Below are 21,365 nucleotides of genomic sequence, written 5' to 3'. Positions count from 1 at the left end.
TGCAACAGGGGTGAAGTGTGTGCACGCACGCACGCGCACACACACACACACACACACACACGCACACACACACACACACACAGAGCGAACTGGTTACAAATGATCAGGGAAAACACAATATGATGCCTGAACACCCTGACTCTGGACAAGCATTGGCTCTACGCTACTGGGAATCTACGCAGGACACTCCTAAACCCCTGTGGGAGTGCACACTCTGACCAATGGTCTCTTCAGCATGGTTTCAACTCCTGCAGCAATCAGAAGAGAAAGAACCACGCATATGTGGCATTCATTATAGTGCTGGAGAGCTGGGTGGAGCCAGCTCAGGTAATTCAAAAGGTCCAATAGGTCATGGCCAAGTACAAAAGGTGTGTACAGGAACCAAGAGTGTGTACTAATGAGTGGATGGAGCCAGACCTTGATTGACAGTGGTGTCGCTTTCAATATGTCAGTGATAATCTCTCTTTACAATATTTTTATTGAATCCATGAAAAAAAATAGAGTACATGCATCAAGAAAAAGAATAAAAGTACTACTGAATACATTGCATTAAATTGTACTTAGATTACAATACTCTAATTCAATAATCACATATAGTAGTTAGTTAATAAAGGAAGAAAAATTTGAAATATTTTATTATAAAAACATCTACCCCCACTACCAAAACCCAAAGCTGTTAGATGGAAAAAAGAACAAGGAAAAATGTTTAAAAACGTAACTGTGTCAGCTGATATCTGCGGTTTAGTCCCCAAATCAGAGATTTTGATAATAATTCAAAAAGGGTCCCCACAGGGTTTGGAAGTCTAGGTTAGATTCAAAAACTGAACAGCGAATCTTCTCTAGATTCAAGTATGACATAACATCCTGTAACCATTGAGCGTGCGTAGGCGGAGTAGCTTCCTTCCATTTAAGCAACACAGCTCTCCTGGCTATAAGAGAAATAAAAGCCAGAATATGTAAATCAGAAGCCTTCAAAGTTATATCTTTTTCTCCAACAATCCCAAATAGTGCAGTCAAAGGACTAAGTTTAAAATTTACTTTGAAAAGTACAGAAAAAGTATGAAAGACATCTGTCCAATATTTTTTAAGACTCTGACACGTCCAAAACATGTGAATTAAGGAAGCCACTCCGTTATTGCATTTGTCACAGTAAGGAGATATATCAGAATAAAAACGGGATAATTTATCTTTGGACAAGTGAGCTCTATGGACCACTTTAAATTGAAGGAGAGAATGATGAGCACATAATGACAAAGTATTAACCAACTTGAAAATTTCATTCCAAGTTTGCTCAGAAATTGATATCCGCAAATCTTGTTCGCAAGCTTTTTTAATTTTATCTAGTGACCTTGATTGACAGTGGTGTTTCTTTCCACCAGTCACGTAATGTCACGATTCACGATCCCCAGTCCCTGATTTGCTCTAGTAGTCCAGATAAAGGGTCTTGACCCAAAACATTGACTGTCCATTTCCTTCCACAGATGCTGCCTGACATGCTGAGTTCCTCCAGCATCTTGTGTGTTGCTCCAGATTCCAACGGCTGCAGTCTCCTGTGTCTCTTGTGGCCTTGGTATTCATGTGGCTGGTCCAGTTGAGTTTCAGGTCAGTGGTGACATGATGCTGATGGTGGAGAACTCTGCTGATGATGCCATTGAATGTCAGGGATGGGTGGACAAACCCTCTCCTGTTGGAGATGGTTGCGTCACGGTCTGGGACGACAATTCAAATGTGCAGGAATGTAAGGAGCTGCAGAGAGCAGTGGACTCTGCCCAATACATCACGGGCACATCCCTCCCCACCATCGGGAGTATCTGCAAGAGGCGCTGCTCAACAAGGCAACATCAATCATCAAAGATCCCCCCCATCCGGGCCGTGCCATCTTCTCGCAGCTCCCATCAGGCAGGAGGTACAGAAGCCTGAAGTCCCACACCACCAGGTTCAGGAACAGCTACTTCCCTTCAACCATTCGGTTCTTGAACCTGCTTTTCATTGCACCTGTGCACACATGTACTTGTGTATATGATAATAAACTCCACTTTGACTTTGACTTTGACTTTGACCAGTCCAACCACATGACCACAAAAGCAAAATACTTCAGATGCTGAAAATCTGAAATAAAAACAGAAAATGATGGGAATACTCGGCAGGTGAGGCAGCGGCTGTGGAGGGAGAAACGGTCAATGTTTCAGTTTGATGACCTTGCATCAGGAACAGATAGTGGCTGAAGATTATTGTACGTGAAGATGAACCAGGTGCCAGATGGGTGAAGTGCTGAGAATACAACACGAAGTGATGCTCCAGGTCTTCACGTCGTGGGTGCCAGTCACAGCCGAGGTGTGCGACGCTGGCTGGTGTACAGTCTCTGTCTCGGGGTCAGATATCGGAAACAGAACCGGACGTCCCAGCGGTGGAAGTCTGCCCCCCCCTGTCACCTCCCCTGTGACCTCTGGGTCCTCATTCCCTCCTCTCCCCCAGATCAAAGGGCAGTCGGATGCCCTTTGTCCTAGTGACCCCCAACTGGACACATGGTCACATCTCAGTGATCAAAGGGTTAATTTGATTGATGAAGCTGTTCAAATTGGTGGTTTCCTTGTTTACCCAGTGGGTTTGTAGATGATAATGTAAACTGTACCAACGTTTGATGTCCAGACGAGGATTAAACAGCAGCTCGTGGATGAATGTGCCGATCTGTTCCTGTCCACAGATGTTTATGCATTTGGGATCACAGGAAGTCCTGATGTGAGTTGGTGAACTCTGCATTCAATCCTTTTATTTGTTTAGCCTTTGGATAAAAGACCACCACATGTGTAACTGGAGCCACTTTGTGTTTTTAATGTTGGGCCCATTTAATCTGCTTCAGGCATTTTCTCTTTGAATTGGCCTGACTTTTTGTGCCTAACAACATGCACTTAATTAACCAAAGACAACACCTCGCAGTGAAGGTATCTTGCCGAGAATTACATCACTCCCCACTAATCTGCATGGACCCATGAGCTTCCAATCACACGTCCTCCTCCTCCTGTCCCACCTTGCCCTATTGCCCATCTGCCTCTAGGCTCCTGACCAGCCTCTCCTCCTCCTCTTGTGAACGACGTCATCCAAAGTCCAGGCAAAGGGTCTCGACCCGAAATGTTGACTGCCCATTTCCCTCCACAGATGCTGCCTGACCCGCTGAGTTCCTCCAGCAGATTGTGTTTTTCCAGCATCTGCAGTCCTGTGGGCGTCCTTGTCCAAGGCCCTGTTGTCCATATCCTAACTTGAATTGATTCCCATTTAAACATGGTCCATGTGTTCATTACCATGTGGTCAGCCTCTCTCCAAGCAAGGCCTCTAGTTTTATAATCCACATTGTCCCTGAGTCCCTCCTGATCTCCTCTGCTCTCCAGCCCGCAGGCTTTGACACCTTTATCTTAAATTCTGGCCTCTTGCATATCCCCAACTTGTCCTGGTCCAACCACGCGGACGCTACGGCCAAGAGAGCCCACTAGCACCTCTGCTTCCTCAGAAACTTGGCATGTCCCCGATGACCCTCACCAATTCTTACAGATGTGGCATAGAAAGCATCCTTTCTAGATGCGTCACGGCTTGGTATGGCAACTGCTCTGCCCATGACCACAAGAAACTGCAGAGACGTGGACACAGCTCACCACATCACGGAAACCAGCCTCCCTTCCATGGACTCTTGTCTATGCTTCTCACTACCTCGGGAAAGCAGCCAACATAATCAAGGACCCCTCCCACCCCAGACATTCCCCCTTCTCGCTTCTCATGATGGCAGAAGATACAAAAGCTTAGGATATGGACAACAGAATCTTGGATGAGGAGACCAGGCTCAAGGACAGCTTCTATCCCACTGTTATCAGACTCTTAAACAGACCTCTCATATACAAAAGACAAACTCTCAGTCTCCCAATCTACCTTATCGTGGCCCTTGCACCTTTATTGTCTACCTGCACTACACTTTCTCTGTAAGTACAACACTTTATTCTGCACTCTGTTTTCCTTTTGTACTACCTCAATGTACTGATGTATGGAATGATCTGTCTGGATGGCACACAAACTGTATCTCGGTACATGTGACAGTAATTAAACCATGGCTTTAGGGTGAAAGGGGAAAGGTTTAGGGGGAACATTAGAGGGAACTTCTTCACTCAAAGAGTGGTGGGAGTGTGGAATGGGCTGCCATCTGATGTGGTAAATGTGGGCTCGCTCTTAACTTTTAAGAGTAAATTGGATAGATACATGGACGAGAGAGGTCTGGAGGGGTATGGGCTGGGGGCAGGTAAATGGGACTAGCTGAATAATGTTTCGGCACAGACTAGAAGGGCCAAATAGCCTGTTTTTCTGTGCTGTAGTTTTTCTATGGTTCTATGGTTTCTAATACAAATTTTCATTTGAGGATCCAGGTTAGGAACCCTTCCTAAACATCTGTCTCTCACTCTCTCTTAATGAGTCCTTAAAATGTATTCAGAGCCAGCTTTTTGTCACGTTCCTTAATATCTGATTGTGGCCTGGGTCAAATCGTGTACAATGGATCTCCAGTGACGTAACTGAGCACCACGGCTGGGAACCTTAAGACACGTCTGCCCCTGAAACCCCAGGAAATTATTCACTCAGGTGAGAGCAAACTACAAGCAACAAGAGGATGTTCCCAGGGCTTGAGGACCCAAGTTATAGGGAGAGGTTGGACTTTAGCAATTGGAGTGTAGGAGAATGAGGGGTGATCTTATAGAGGTGTATAAAATCATGAGGGACATAGATAGGGTGAATGCATTCAGATTCCCAGGGTTGGGGAATCAAGAACTAGAGGGCATAGGTTTAGGGTGAGAGGGGAGAGATTTAAAAGGGACCTGAGGGGCAACTTCTTCACCCAAAGGGTGGTGAGTATATGGGACTAGCTGCCAGAGGAAGTGGGAGAGGCAGGTACAGTAACAACATGTAAAAGACATTGGATAAGTACATGGATAGGAAAGGTTTAGAGAGATATGGGCCAAAAGCATGTTGGGCATCTTGGTCAGCATAGACCAGCTGGGCCGAAGGGCCTGTTTCTGTGCTGTATGACTCTATGACTTTATGAAACAGCAATTGGACCTGGCTGTTCAAATGAACCCATATTAATAACTTGTCTTCAAATAGCTAGACCAGTACCTGCTGAGCTCACGCCTGCCTTATTGTAGGGAGCTGCTTCTGAGAGGAGCTCACTCTCACTGGGACTGAGAGCACATCCACGGTCAATTGCACTTGCCAAGCAACATACACCAGACACACCCTGCACTCTTTCCCCCAAATTTGGATCCTGTAGGGTTGTGTTGTAGCAGAACTAAAGTCCCTGCCCAATTAGTCAATCAGACCTAGTGTGAGTACAAATAATTACAAACAGCCCTTGAATCCCCAAGGCAGAGAAGGCTATGGACCAAGTTCTGGTAAATGGGTTAGTATGGATGAGTACATAGTCATGGTGGGCCGAAGGGCCTGGGTTTTTTTTGTATGATTCTAAGACCCACCGGAAATGTTTTCTAGAAGGTAATATTTATAGCAACACAGCTGGTAGAGCTGTTGCCTCGCGGCTCCAGAGACTCGGGTTCGATCCCGACCTCCAGCTCTGTCTGTGTGGAGTCTGCATGTTCTCCCTGTGATGACATGGGATTCCCCTGGGTGCTCCAGTTCTGACCCACATCCCAAAGATGTGCGGGGTTGGTTGGTTAGTTGGCCGCTGTAAATTACCCCTAGTGTATAGGTGAGGGGTAGAATCTGGGGGAGTTGATGGGGATGTGGGGAGAATAAAATGGGTTTGGGTTGGATTGGTGTAAATGGGCGTTGATGGTTAGCACGGACTCGTCATTTATTCTCTACATCAATGATCTAGATGATAATGTGGTAAATTGGATCAGCAGGTTTGCTGATGACACTATGATTGGAGGTGCAGTGAACAGCGAGGAAGGCTTTCAAAGCTTGCAGAGGGATCTGGACCAACTGGAAGAATGGTCCAGAAAATGGCAGATGGGATTTAATGCAGACAAGTGTGAGGTGTTGCATTTTGGAAGGACACATCAAGGGAGGACATACACAGTAAATGGAAGGGCACTGAGGAGTGCGGAGGAACAAAGGGATCTGGGAGTTCAGATACACAATTCCCTGAAAGTGGCGTCACAGGTAGACAGGGTTGTAAAGAAGGCTTTTGGCAACCTGGCATTCAGAAATCAAAGTATTGAGTGTAGGAGTTGGGATGTTATGGTGAGGTTGTATAAGTCATTGGTGAGGCCAAATTTGGAGTATTGTGTGCAGTTCTGGTCACCTAACTATAGGAAGGATATCAGTAAGATTGAAAGAGTGCAGAGGAGATTTACTAGAATGTTGCCGGGTCTTCAGGAGTTGAGTTACAGGGAAAGATTGAACAGGTTAGGACTTTATTCCTTGGAGCGTAGAAGAATGAGGGGAGATTTGATAGAGATTTACAAAATGATGAGGGGCATAGACAGAGTAAATGTGAGTAGGCTCTTTCCACCTAGATGAAGAGAGATAAGTACGAGGGGACATGGCTTCAGGGTGAAAGGGGAAAGGTTTAGGGGGAACATTAGGGGAAACTTCTTCACTCAAAGAGTGGTGGCAGTATGGAACAGGCTGCCATCTGATGTGGTAAATACAGGCTCACACTTAAGTTTTAAGAATAAATTGGATAGATACATGGACAGGAGAGGTCTGGAGGGTTATGTACTGGGTGCAGGTCAATGGGACTAGCAGAATAAAGTTTCAGCACAGACTAGAAGGGCCAAATGGCCTGTTTTCTGTGTTGTAGTGTTCTATGGTTCTATGGAAGAGCCTGTTTCTGTGCTGTATCTCTCTATGGTTTGATATGTTAAGTGAGACAATAATACAGATGGAGATATATATGTTGGTCAGGGCATGGAACAGCTATAGAATGTAAATGCAATAACGAAGCCAGGCTTGTTGTTACAGCAATGAATGCCTTCAGGAATGCAGGAAGGGGTGATGGGTTTGTGAACACAAGTGATTGGCAGAGAAAATGCAGTTACTAAACTCAGGCCTAATGCTGACGCAGATTGGTCAAAGCAAAGGGGTGTTTTATTATGATCAGTTACTGACTAGGGCCTTCTCTCTGACTAGTTAAAATGTAAAAACTAAATGTTTGTACCCTGTAGATGAGCATTTTCCTTCACAACGTGTAACCATGGAATTGAATGATACAGGTGACACACGGTTATGCTTCGGGGGTAATAATCTCTGTATCAGTTGCGATTTTTAAGTCATTCTCGAACTCCATATCTGGGTGGCTTCCCTGCAAGTGTTTGAATAAACCAGTAAACAATGGAGTTTTGTCCAAACACTGTGGAGTGCGGAGGGTGACTGAACCTGATATCTCCCATCTTTAGGTTTCAGCAGCGGGACACAGAGCACAGTGGCTGATTCGCTGCATTCTGTGTGGGGACTGGGCAGTGTGCATCTGCTGCTGGAAATCCAGGGGGTTTACACACCTGCTGTGACTTCAGCCTCATCAGTGATCCCTGTTGTCCTCCTATGGGTCGGGACCTTTGCAGCAAACCTGTTCTCCCCCACACCCCAGTCCCCTGAACTGGCTGTGGTGAATGTTCCTTCATCGCTGTTCTCAGTCGGTCTATAGGACACAGTGATCCAGAAACACCCTCACACATCTGGGGGACGAATGACTGTGGTGAATTGGAAAATTGGTTTAACCGGCAATCCCGGTAGTGTAGCGGTTAGCGTAACGCTTTACAGCGCCAGCGACCCGGGTTCAAATCCGGCTGCTGTCTGTAAGGAGTTTGTACGTTCTCCCCGTGTCTGCGTGGGTTTACTCCGGGTGTTCTGGTTTCCTCCTACATTCCAAAGACGTACAGGTTAGGAAGTTGTGGGCATGCTATGTTGGCGCCAGAAGCGTGGCGACACTTGCGGGCTGCCCCCAGAACACTCTACGCAAAGATGCATCTCACTGTGTGTTTCAATGTACATGTGACTAATAAAGAAATCTAAAAGATATCTAAGGAAAGTAACGTTCCACATCGTTGGTACCTCAGGGCCAGCACCTTCTAACCAGTGATGCCAAAAGTAACCTCCAGTGTGATTCAACGTCACTGACCTATGCAAAGAACAGTCAAGTTTTACAAACTCCTCTTTCAGCACTTAAAGGGCTGAAACTTCAACTGCAGCCTCCTGACCTCCTGAAGTGCGTGACCTCAGACACAGCCGGGAGTTCTTTACACCTCCAGGTAAGGGTCACGGTCTCTCAGATTCCCAACCTCCGGACCAGCATGGATACTGCCAGTGATTGCGGCCACATCTCACAGTGAGCCGCTCGCTGCTGCACTGGGGAGGTCACCAGGCGCCAGATTCCAGGAGAGGAGAACTTCCCGTCAGCACACGGGAGCAGGGCAATGGACACTCGTTTACTAACATTGCAAGCATTTGTAGTCTGCAATTGTACAGCGTCAGTCCTCACAGAGACCTCCCCGGCAACCTCCCACCAGGGATAGATGTGCTGCAGGGACTCCCTGAGTTGTTCAGCACAGGAACAGGCCCTTCAGCCCATCATGTCCATGCCCACCTTTTTGCCCTTCTGCACCAGTCCCATTTCAACACACTGGCTCCATATCCTCCTGTGCCCTGACTAAATGTCTGCAGTGATCGTATCTGATGCCACAATCTCTTCTGACAGCTCATCCCAGATATCAGCCGCTCTCTGTGTAAAATAACATCCCCAGATCCCCATTAAAATTCCTTCCATGTTCTGAATTATTGGCCTTGAGGTTCTCATTGGGATGTTCATGAGATAGGGTTGTTAAGAAGGCGTGTGGTGTGTTGGCCTTCATTAGTTGGGGTATTGAGTTCGAGAGTCACGAGGTGATGTTGCAGCTCTATAGAACTCTGGTCAGACCACACTTGGAGTATTGTGTTCAGTTCTGGTCGCCTCATTATAGGAAGGATGTGGAAGCTTCAGAGAGGGTGCAGAGGAGATTTACCAGGATGCTGCCTGGATTGGAGAGCATGTCTTATGAGGATAGGTTGAGTGAGGTGGGGCTTTTCTCTTTGGAGAGAAGGAGGATGAGAGGAGACTTGATAGAGGTGTACAAGATGATAAGAGGCATAGATCGAGTGGACAGTCAGAGACTTTTTCCCAGGGCGACAATGGCTAACACGAGGAGACATAATTTTAAGGTGATTGGAGGAAGGTATAAGGGGGATATCAGGAGTAAGTTTTTTACACAGAGAGTGGTGGGTGCATGGAACGCACTGCCGGCAGAGGTTGTGGGGGCAGATACATTAGGGACATTTAAGAGACTCTTCGATAGACACATGAATGATAGAAAAATAGGGGGCTATGTGGGAGGGAAGGGTTAGATAGATCTTAGAGCAGGATAAGATGTTGGCACATCATTGTGGGCCAAAGGACCTGTACTGTGCTGAGGTGTTCTATGTTCTATGAGAATCCCAATGTTCCGTGTTGTGGGGTGGAAGTTGTCTGTTCATGGATGTTATAACATGGGGACCATTACATACCAGCTACACATGATGGCTGGATCCAATGGCAAGGAGGCTGGGCACACGTATCAGGGCTACATAACGTGTATACACACACACACACACACACACACACACGTGTACACGTGACACATATCCCCACTCAGGAGGCCTTGCACACTGCACCCCCCACTGCCACCCCCCTCCCAGATTCCCAGCTACACTCGCCTGCCGGCTCCTGATGCCCACAGTTCCTGGTCTCTGACTCTACCCCCCCACCACATCCTCCCACACCTCCCCTCCCCTCCCCCTACCCAACCACATCTCCCCCTCCCCTCGCCACCCACCCACAGCTCCCCTCCCCCTCCCCCACACCTCCCCCTCCCCTCCCCTCCACACACCTCCCTTTCCCCTCAACTGTCACAAACCAGCAACAAAAGAAACACACTGAGCATGATTCAGTGTTAAAAACTATTTTATTAATCACTACTTATGATAATACGTAAAATAAAAGTTAAAATGTTAGTATGTTAGAATTCAAAAATGTTAAACCTCGAACGTTAACCCCAAAACTAAACTCTTCGTGTGTGTGTGTGACAAAGTCCAAAACTCCCAGTTCCGGAATGGTTCTTAAAGTTCAGTTCCGCAAGCCATAAGGTGAAACATGAGCAAGGGCTTCTTCAACAACCACCGTTGTCTGAAGATAAGATGTAGATGTAGAAAAACATAGAGAGAGTACATACGAAATCCAAATGTTCCACGATGGAACCCAAACGACACTTCAGTGTTTACTCGGTAGTGACTTCCTCACCCCGAAAAGCATCCGAACCGTGGTCGTCCACACACAAATACCTGTTTCCCTCTACAGGTCAGCAACAAAGTGAACTCCACCGGATTACTTCCAACTTCCATACATGGATTTCAGTGGCAAACACAGTTATTGTTTCTCATCCATCGATAGAGAAAACAAGCAGGCTGGTGTCTCTCTCCCTTCTCTCTCTCTCTTCTTCTTCTTCTGACTTCTTCAACAACGTCATTACGTCCTTTATCTTCTATTGACGTAAGCACGCCCCACACACACATACACACACACTCTCTATCTTAAAGGGACTTTCACTGAGTCCGTAACACAACCCCCCACACCTCCCCCTCCCCCACAACCCCCCACACCTCCCCCTCCCCCACAACCCCCGCACACTGCCCCCTCCACCCACCCACACCTCCCCCTCCCCCCAGACACACCCACACTGCCCCCTCCCCTCCACCCACCAACCCACACTGTCCCCTCCCCCCACACCACCTCCTCCCCTACCCCCATCTACATCTCCCTCCACCCCCACCCACCCACATCTCCCCCTCCCCCCACCACCCACCCACACCTCCCCCTCCCCTCACCCACCCACACCTACCCCACCCCTCTCCCGCCCACACAAACCTTGGTGGAGAAAGACACAGGGTTAACATTTCAGGTTGTACAAGACGTTGGTGAGGCCGCATTGTGTTCAGTTTTGGTCACCCTGCTATAGGAAAGATCTGAATCAGAATCAGGTCTATCATCACTGACATATGTGGTGAAACTTGTTGTTTTGCAGCAGCAGTACAGTGCAAGACATAAAATTACTATAAGTTTCAAAAATAAATAAATAGTGCAAAAGAGGAATAATGAGGTAGTGTTCATGGGTTCATGGACCGTTCAGAAATCTGATGGCGGAGGGGAAGAAGCTGTTCCTGAATCATTGAGTGTGGGTCTTCAGGCTCCTGTACCTCCTCCCCGATGGTTGTAACAAGAAGAGGGCATGTCCCGGGTGGTGAGGGTCCTCAGTGATGGATGCTGCCTCTTGAGGCACCACCTCTTGAAGATGTCCTCGATGGTGGGGAGGGTTGTGTCTGTGATGGAGCTGGCTGAGTCTACAACCCTCTGCAGCCTCTTGTGATCCTGTGCATTGGAGCCTCCATACCAGGCGGTGATGTAGCCAGTCAGAATGCTCTCCACCGTACATCTATAGAAATTTGTAAGAGCCTTTGGTGACATACCAAATCTCCTCAAACTCCTAATGTCATAGAACCACTGGCGTGCCTTCTTCATGATTGCATCAATGTGTTGGGCCCAGGATTGATCCTCTGAGATGTTGATGCCCAGAACTTGAAGCTGCTCACCCTTTCCACCACTGACTTAGCTGGAAAAAGTGCAGAGGAGATTTACAAGGCTGTTGCCGGGACTCGAGGGAATGAGTTATGGAGAGAGGTTGAGCAGGTTGGGACTTTTTTCATTGGAGCGTAGGAGAATGAGGGGTGATTTTACAGAGGTTTATAAAATTATGAGAGGCACATATAGGATGAATGCACTCGGTCTGTTTCCCAAGATTGAGGAATCAAGAACTAGAGGACATAGGTTTAAGGGGAAAGATATAACAGAAGCCTGAGAGGCAATTTCTTCATCCAGAGGGTGGTGCGTATATGGAACGAGCTGCCAGAGGAAGTGGTTGAGGCAGGTACAGTAACAACACTTAAAAGACATTTGGACAGGTACATGGATAGGAAAGGTTTAGAGGGATATGGGACAAATGTGAGCAAATGGGATGACCTTAGAGGGGCATCTTGGTCAGCAGGGGCCAGTTGGACCAAAGGGCCTGTGTCTATGCTGTATGACTCTACGACTATGATGATCTTGCTTCAGAAGTGGCGAGCTCTGACACGAACAAGAATGGCAGGTGATCTGAAATTGTTGGTCACACCCTTCCGTCATCTCTCAGTTCTGAACCCTACCAACCACAGCCCCATGTCTTTGATCCCTCACTCTGGCCCCCCAACAACAATCCACACTCCCTGAGCTCCCCATCTCCGAACCCAGGCGTGGTCAGGTGAAGCTTCAATGCAGTGGCTCCTGTGTAGGTCAGGAAGGCAGGTCTGTGGTGAACCAGAACTCAGTCTGGGGACCAAGGAACTTTCATTAATTCCCAGAGGCTCTGATCAAATCCAGGGAACGCCTTGCAAGGTTTGAGGCATTTTCTGGGAGGACACATGGACCTTAGGGGTGTAGATGTACAGCGAGACCTTAGGGTGCTCGTCCATAGTTCCCTGACACAGGTGGATAGGGTGGTGAAGAAGGCATCTGGCACACTTACCTCCATAGGCTGAGGCACTGAGTACGAGAGTTGGGTCATCATATTGCAGTTGTACAAGACGTTGGTTAGACCGCGCTTAGAGTATTGTGTACAGTTCTGGTCACCACACTATGGGGCAGATGTGGGTGGTAGCAATGGAGAGAGTGCAGAGGAGACTCTCTGGGATGTTGCCTGGAATGGAGGGCTACAGTTATTAGGAGAAATTGGATGGGCTGTGTTTATTGTCACTGGAAGGTAGGAGGCAGAGGGGTGCAGAAGGGACAGTTACGGCAGCTGTTTATGGTGATGTATGGAGGAAGATCTGGCCTGCAGTGAACTGCAGGAAGATTTATAAAATAACGAGGGGCATAGTTAGAGTAGCTGGTGAGAGACGGGGCTGGGGAGTCCAGAACCAGAGGACACAGAGTTAAGGTGAGAGGGGAGAAATTTAATGGAGATCTGAAGGGTAAATTTTTCCTACACAGGTGGTTATCTGGAACGAGCTGCCAGAAAGAGTGGTTGAGACAGGAACAATAGTGACATTTAAAAGACATTTGGACAGGTACATGGAGAGGAAAGGTTTAGAGGGATATGGGCCAAACATGGGCAAATGGGACTGGCTTAGATGGGCACCATGTTTAGCATGGATGAGTTAGGCCAAAGGGCCTGTTTCCACGCTGTGTGACTCTATCACTCTTCACCACATTAATACTATTAAATAAATGCAAGTTATTGCTGACATTTTAATAGAGCCCTTTCATTACTGCAATGAATTCTGGGATTGCTTTGCCTCCATCAGCAAGGTCATTAACCTGCGGCTGTGACCACTGACATACACGGCTTCTGCTTGGTTAAACTCTTTCAACACCTGCAGGAATCTTTCAATATTCTTTGGAACCAATGAGGAATGTCAGTTGCTGTAGAGAGACTAGAAAAGCTGCTGTTGTTCTCCAAGGAGCAGAGAAGGTTAAGGATTTTAGGGGAGACCCTGTTCCCCAGGGTCAAAATGTCTAATACTGGAGGGCATGCATTTGAGGTGAGGGGGATAAGTTCAAAAGGGATTTAGAGCATTGCGTGCAGTTCTGGTCACCTCACTGTAGGAAGGATGTTGAGGCTTTAGAGAGGGTGCAGAGGAGGTTTACCAGGATGCTGCCTGGATTAGAGGGCATGTGCTATCAGGAGAGGCTGGACAAACTTGGGCTCTTTTCTCTGGAGCAGCAGAGGCTGAGGGGTGATCTGTTGGAGGTGTATAAAATTATGAGGGGCATAGATAGGGTGGACAAGCAATATCTTTTTCCCATTATTGAGCGATCCAATACCAGAGGGCATGCATTTAAGGTGAGAGGGGGTAGGCTCAGAACAGACGTGAGGGGTACGTTTTTTACTGAGAGAGTGGTGGATGCCTGGAATGCGTTGCCTGATATGGTGGTGGAGGCAAATTCATTAGGGGCTTTTAAGAGGGGCTTGAATGGGCACATGAATGAGAGGAAAATGGAGGGATATGGACATTCTGTAGGTAGGAGGGAATAGCCATGTCAGCACAACGTTGTGGGCCGAAGGGCCTGTTCTGTTCTGTTCTATGTTCTATGAGATGTGTGGGGCAAGTTTTATATGCAGAGTGGTTGGTGCCAGGAATGCGCTTCCGGGGGTGGTGATGGAGGCAAATATGAAAGAGGCATTTAAGAGGCTCTTAGAAAGGCACATGAATGTGCAGAGAATGGAGGGATGTAGAGATGGTGCAGACAGAAGGGATTAGTTTAGTTAGGCGTTTAATTACTGGGTTAATTAGTTTGGCACAACATCATGGGCCGAAGGGCCTGTTCCTGTGCTGTACTGTTCTATGGTCTATATATCGGTATTGGTTTATTATTGTCACTTGTACCGAGGTACAGTGAAAAACTTGTCTTACAAACCGTACAGGTCAATTCATTACACAGTGCAGTTACATTGAGTTAGTACAGAGTGCATTGATGTAGTACAGGTAAAAACAATAACAGTACAGAGTAAAGTGTCACAGCTACAGAGAAAGTGCAGTGCAATAAGGTGCAAGGTCACAACAAGGTAGATCGTGAGGTCAGAGTCCATCTCATTGTATAAGGGAACCGTTCAATAGTCTTATCACAGTGGGGTAGAAGCTGTCCTTAAGCCTGGTGGTACGTGCCCTCAGGCTCCTGTATCTTCTACCTGATGGAAGAGGAGAGAAGAGAGAATGTCCCAGGTGGTTGGGGTCTCTGATTATGCTGGCTGTTGTATGAGATTTAACAGAGGTGTTCTGATAAGAGGAAGCTACTTCCACTGACAGGAGGGTCAAAAGGCAGATTTAAGGTGAACGTTTTTTACCCAGTGAGTTGTGATCGAGGCGCACTCCCTGAAAGGGCAGGGGAAGCAGATCCAACGGGAACTTTTAAAAGGGAACTGGATGAGTAAGAGGGAACATTTGCAGGTCTCTGGGGAAAGAGCAGAAGGGAGGGATGTGTCATAAGAAGGAATGGATTTATAAATGTAGAAAGGGAATGAAAAATCAGTTGAAAAAAGAGCATGATGAGAAAAGAAAGAGACGGGGAGACAGACAGGGCTGCTGTGTACCTGGGACGCGGTTTGGAAGATGCACTGAGTGTAACCTTCCTCTGGGTGGTGCTCAGATACTGGGTGAATGAAGGACTCGCTTCTGGCTTGAATCAGAATCAGAATCGGATTTATTATCACTGACTTAGATGACGGGAAATTTGTTGCTTTGCGACTGCAGTACAGTGCAAAGACAAAAATTATTATAAGTTACAAGAATAAATAAATAGTGCAAAAGAGGAATAACGAGGTAGTGTTCATGGGTTCATGGACCGTTCAGAAATCTAATGGCGGAGTGGAAGGGGCTGTTCCCGAATTGTTGAGTGTTGGTCTTTATGCTCCTGTACCTCCTCCCCGATGGTAGTAATGAGAAGTGGGCATGTCCCGGGTTGTGAGGGTCCTTAGTGATGGATGCCGCCTTCTTGAGGTATCGCCTCTTGAAGATGTCCTCAGGGGCACAGCCCTCCCCACCATACGGTGGAGCTGGCTGACTCTACAACCCTCTGCAGCCCCTTGCGATCCTGAGCATTGGAGCCTCCATACCAGGCGGTGATGCAACCAATCAGAATGCTCTCCACCGTATATCTATTGAAATTTAAACATAGAACATAGAACACTACAGCACAGTACAGGCCCTTTGGCCCACGATGTTGTGCTGACATTTTATCCTGCTCTAAGATCTATCTAACCCTTCCCTCCCACATAGCCCTTCATTTTTCTATCATTCATGTAGCAGTAAGTGTTTTTGGTGACATACCGAATCTCCTCAAACTCCTAACGAAGTAAAGCCAAATGGAAGAGATGGCATGGAACAGGCCAGCCGATTACTCATTCTGATACTTGTCCTCCAAGTCCAGCCGGGGCTGGTGACAGGAGAGGAGAGGTTTATGTACACCGGCCCACATTGGTTTTACTGCAGTCAAACCTCAGCCAAACCTTCCTCCGTTTACCACCATAAACGTCTGCCAGAGCTGTTCCTTCTGTTTCACCCTTAATTCCTCTCGGCTGCTCCCCCTGTGGGAGGGGGCTCCACATTCTCCCCTGTCTTTGGGGGAGGAAGATCCTCCCGAATTCTTGACTGGATTCCTTGTTGACTAATTACCACTGGCTCTTTGGGTTCTATGAGTAAATTAGAACCTTTCATCATTTTAAAGATCTCAGTAAGGTCTCTCATCAATCTGCTCATTGTGGAAGCTTTGGAACAGGTAGAAGAGGTTCACCAGGATGCTGCCTGGATTAGAGGGTACGAGCTATAAGGAGAGCTTGGACAAACTTGGATTGTTTTCTCTGGAGCGTCGGAGGCTGAGAGGAGACTTGATAGAGGTTTATAAGATTATGAGGCATAGTTAGGGTAGACAGTCAAGAGTCTTTTCCCTCTGGTCAAAAGGTCAAATACTCGAGGGCATAGGTTTAAGGTGAGAGGGAGAAGGTTCAAAGGAGATGTTGGGGGCAAGATTTTCAGACAGAGTGGTGGGTGCCTCGAATGGGCTGCCAGGGAAGCAGATATGATAGTGGCATTTAAGAGGCATTTAGACAGGCAAGATGCAAGATGGCTCCGGAGCATGGCGACACGTTGCAAGCTGCTCTCTACAGATCTACTCATTACCTTTAATATAATCGTTCTGCACTTTTAAATTTAAACTCTATGTCTCTAACTATGACTGATAATGTTCTTTTACATTTTACTCTGTACTGTTATTGTTTTTACCTGTACTACATCAATGCACTCTGTACTAACTCAATGTAACTGCACTGTGTAATGAATTGACCTGTACAATCGGTATGCAAGACAAGTTTTTCACTGTACCTCGGTACAAGTGACAATAATAAACCGATACCAATACCAATACATGAACATGCTGAGAATGGGGGGATATGGGTCACGTAAGATAAGATAAGATTTCTTTATTAGTCACATGTACATCGAAACACACAGTGAAATGCATCTTTTGCTTTGTGTTCTGGGGCAGCCCGCAAGTGTCGCCACGCTTCCAGCGCCAACATAACATGCCCACAACTTCCTAACCTGTACGTCTTTGGAATGTGGGAGGAAACCGGAGCACCCGGAGGAAACCCACGCAGACACGGGGAGAACGTACAAACTCTTTACAGGCAGCGGCGGGAATTGAACCCCGGTTGCTGGTGCTGTAATAGCGTTACACTAACCTCTACACTGCCGTGTGCAGGGACAAGACACTCAGTTTAATTCAGCATTACGTTTGGCACAGACATTGTGGGCTGAAGGGCCTGTTCCTGTGCTGTACTGTTCTATGTTCAATGTTCTATGTTTGTTACAGGACATGGGACATAGAACATAGGACACAGAACAGTACAGCACAGTACAGGCCCTTCAGCCCACGATGTTGTGCCAACCTAAATAAACCTCCTCCATGATCAATCTAACCCTTCTCTCCTGCACAGCCCGTAACCATCCATTTCTCTTACACCCATGTGTCTATCTAAGAGTCTCTTCAATGTCCCTATTGTACCAGCCTCTACAACCACCCCTGGCAGTGCGTTCCAGGCACCCACCACTCTCTGTGTAAAGAACCTACCTCTGACATCTCCCCAACTATCCATCCCTTCCTGATGGACTTGGTGCCTGCAGCCCGGACCGGCTAAAGTCAATTATCATTTGCATCCTCTCCAAATCCTGCCAGATGGATCTAACACTCATCATTTCCTACATCCCAGTTGATCTGTATCGCAACTTTGATGGGTTTGAGTCCCTCAGATTCCTTCGCTACTTTACCTCATTGAGTTTTAACATTTACTATAACACAGAAGGAAGACATTCAGCCCATCGGCACCATGCCAGCTCTCAGAAGAGCAATCCCATCCATCCCATTCCCCCCCCCCCCCCCGTTTCCCTGCACCCCTACAATGAGCTCCCTCTCACACACTCATCCACTCCCCTTTGATTCCTTCCCCACTTACTTACACTCAGGGTAATTTTCAGCAGTCAATCAACCTACCTGCACGTCCTTGGGACGTGGGAGGAAACCGGAGCACCCAGGGGAAACCCACGCAGTCACAGGGAGAACGTGCAAACTCCAGACAGACAGCGCCCGAGGTCAGGATCGAACCTGGGGTCCCTAGAGCTGCGAGACAGTGGCACTACCCACTGCACAGTGTTGCCCTTCTGTATTGACTTGGCCATGAGCCGTCGGGGTCACTGGCCAGGCCAGCGTTTATTCCCCATCCCTTATTACCCATGAATCAATCATGGCTGATATTTTTTGTCAACCCCAGTCTCCCACTTTCTCCCCGTAGCCCTTAACCCCAAGGATACCTGCCACCCTGGTCATTCCCTTTATCTCTTTTACCTTCTGGGAGAAGATACAGGAGCTTGAAAGCCTGGATGTCCGGACTCAGGAACAGCTTCTCCGCCACTGCTGTCAGACTCCTGAACCAGTCACCTCTCTCACATCCCCTTCCTGGTGGTGCTGCCACGTTCTCGGACTCTTAACCCTACCTCATCTGTTATTGTCACTTTAGCATTTCTTGTTGCACTATCTCAGTTTGCACTGCTGTACTTTGCACCATTCTGTGGTTCTGGGCTCATCACTATCGTTGTATCTATTATTCCCATGTACACTGTTGACTCTGAGCTTTGTGCGAGCAAGGAATTTCATTTCACCCTGGTGTATAAGACAATAAACTAACCTGAATCTGAATCTGAACTGGGAGATCCTGATGGTTCGGTGCCCTGTTTCCCCAGCTCCCTTTAACCTCACCTGGGACCCTGTCCCCACATTCCTTACCTGACCAAGGCCCTGCTTCTTGCTCCCTTTAAGCTCAGCTCATTCACTGCTGTATAATATTTATTTAACACACTACTGAATAAGATCCCAAAAAAGGGAATTAAAAATATGTTGGGAGATTAAGGTTAAGGTTTTTTTATTAGTCACATGTACATTGAAACACAAATGCATCTTTTTGCGTAGAGTGTTCTGGGGGCAGCCCGCAAGTGTCGCCATGCTTCCGGCGCAAACATAGCACGCCCACAACTTCCTAACCCGTGCGTCTTTGGAATGTGGGAGGAAACCGGAGCACCCGGAGGAAACCCACGCAGACACGGAGAGAACGTACAAACTCCTTACAGACAGCGGCTGGAATTGAACCCGGGTCGCTGGCGCTGTAATAGCGTTACGCTAATGAAAGTAACATCCAATAGTCCGGAAAACATTCCAGTCCGTCCCCACCAAAGTCCTGGGGTGCCAGATTATTGGAAGTTCCATGTCCCACCCATCACACACTTCATTGGTCACTCCTCTGCCAAAAGCCCAACCAATACTTGCTCACAACTGTCGCTCTCCAAACCTGGCTGATCTCCCCTCCACCCGCTCTGGTGTTGTCCCTAGGCTTCTGCACCACGGTGGACAAGACTATCTTTAACTGGGGTTTTATACGGTTCACCATCACCTCCCTGAACATGGGGAATAGAAGTGGACCATTTGGCCCCTCACCTTCTCTCCCATTCACTAAGATCATGGCGGATCTCAGCACCACTTCCCTGCACTAACCTCATGGACTTGGGAATTACACCAATATCTTAAACATCTAATCATCACTGCTTTAAATATACTCATAGATGGGGAAGGTAGCCAGTATCTTCCTCCCAGGGTCGAAATGTCTAATACTAGAAGTCATGCATTTAAGGTGAGAGGGGGAAGAGTTCAAAGGAGATGTGTGGGGCAAGTTTTTTACACAGAGAGTGGTGGGTGCCTGGAACGTGCTGCCAGGGGTGGTGGTGGGGGCAGATACGATAGAGGGGTTTAAGTTCATGTTAGATGGACAGGGAATGGAGGGATATGGACACTGTGTAGACAGAAGGGATTAGTGTAATTAGCTCAGCACAACATTGTGGGCTGAATGGCCTGTTCCTGTGCTGTACTGTTCTATGTTCTTTGTTCTGTGTCTTGTGTTCTATATTCTATGTTCTACTCAGTGGCCGAGTCTCCACACACCTCTGGGGTAGAGCATTTCAAAGATTAAGATAAAGACAAGATCTTTATTAGTCAGATGTACATCGAAACACACAGTGAAATGCATCTATTACGTAGAGTGTTCTGGGGGCAGCCCGCAAGTGTCGCCACGCTTCCAGCGCCAACATAGCATGCCCACAACTTCCTAACCCGTACGTCTTTGGAATGTGGGAGGAAACCGGAGCACCCGGAGGAAACCCACGCAGACACGGGGAGAACGTACAAACTCCTTCTGGGTGAAGAAACTTCTCACCTCAGCCCTGAACAGCTGGCCCCTTGTCCTCAGACTGGTACCCTGGTCCCAGATTCCCAGCCAGGGGAAGCATCCTCCCTGTACCTGCCAAGCCAAACCCTCAGGGATTAGTTGGACGGTTCATGAGATCTCTTGTTCTGTCAGTGAAGACAAGTATCTGGTAAACTTCCGGAACCTCTTTAACCCCTGTCCATTTTTGTGTCTCCAGGACAGAATTATTTTGGTTCCCTCAAGTCCTCACCCTGCTCCTGCACTGTTGCTATAGCTCCTGAGGATTGATCTGTGACCACTCCCACATCCGGGCCCAGGGCAGAACCACCAGGAATCACTGTCATTCCTCACTTGATGCAGCCCCCTCATCACCGCCCCTCCCCCCACCCCTACCCCTCCCCCACCCCTCCCCACCGCCCCTCCCTCTCACCCCTCCCCACTGCCCCACCGCACACCCCTTCCCACCGCCCCTCAGCCCCAACCCTCCCTACTGCCCCCTCCCACCCCTCCCCACCACCCTCACCCCCAATACCCTCAACGCCCCCAACCTCTCCCCCAATCAGCCTCTTCCCCAATCAGCCTCTCCCTCCCCACCACCCTCAACACCCCTCTCCTCACCTTCCCACCCCTGCCCACCACCAGCTCCCTCAGTCTCATCCTCATCTATGTAAGTGTGTGCATGAAGGTGCCCAGTGTGTAAGTATGTTTGTGACCATGTCTGTCTGTGTACAAGTGTGGGTTTGTATGTGTGTGCGTGGGTGTGTGTGCGCATGCATGTACATGTGTGCATGCATGTGTCTGGAATGTGTGTACATCGATGTGCATGCTTGTATGTGTCACCATCCCACGACACCCCACCCTCTCCCTCCCACCCCCTCACCCCCCCATCACCCTCTCCCTCCCCACCCCCCTCACCCCCCCACCACCCTCTCCCTCCCCACTGCCCTCACACCCCCAGTCACCCTCTCCCTC

The 21,365-nt window shown here is 48.0% G+C and overlaps 1 protein-coding gene across 1 annotated transcript in view; it reads right to left on the bottom strand.

Moving 5' to 3' along the window:
• LOC127569523 (ATP-binding cassette sub-family B member 6-like) overlaps positions 1-21,365 on the bottom strand; it is a 549,089-nt gene that overhangs the window by 325,056 nt on the left and 202,668 nt on the right. The window lies entirely within an intron of this gene.

The sequence above is a fragment of the Pristis pectinata genome, chromosome 1, assembly GCF_009764475.1.
Source record: "Pristis pectinata isolate sPriPec2 chromosome 1, sPriPec2.1.pri, whole genome shotgun sequence".
Classification (NCBI taxonomy): domain Eukaryota; kingdom Metazoa; phylum Chordata; class Chondrichthyes; order Rhinopristiformes; family Pristidae; genus Pristis; species Pristis pectinata.
This window is presented reverse-complemented; position numbering and strand designations above follow the sequence as displayed.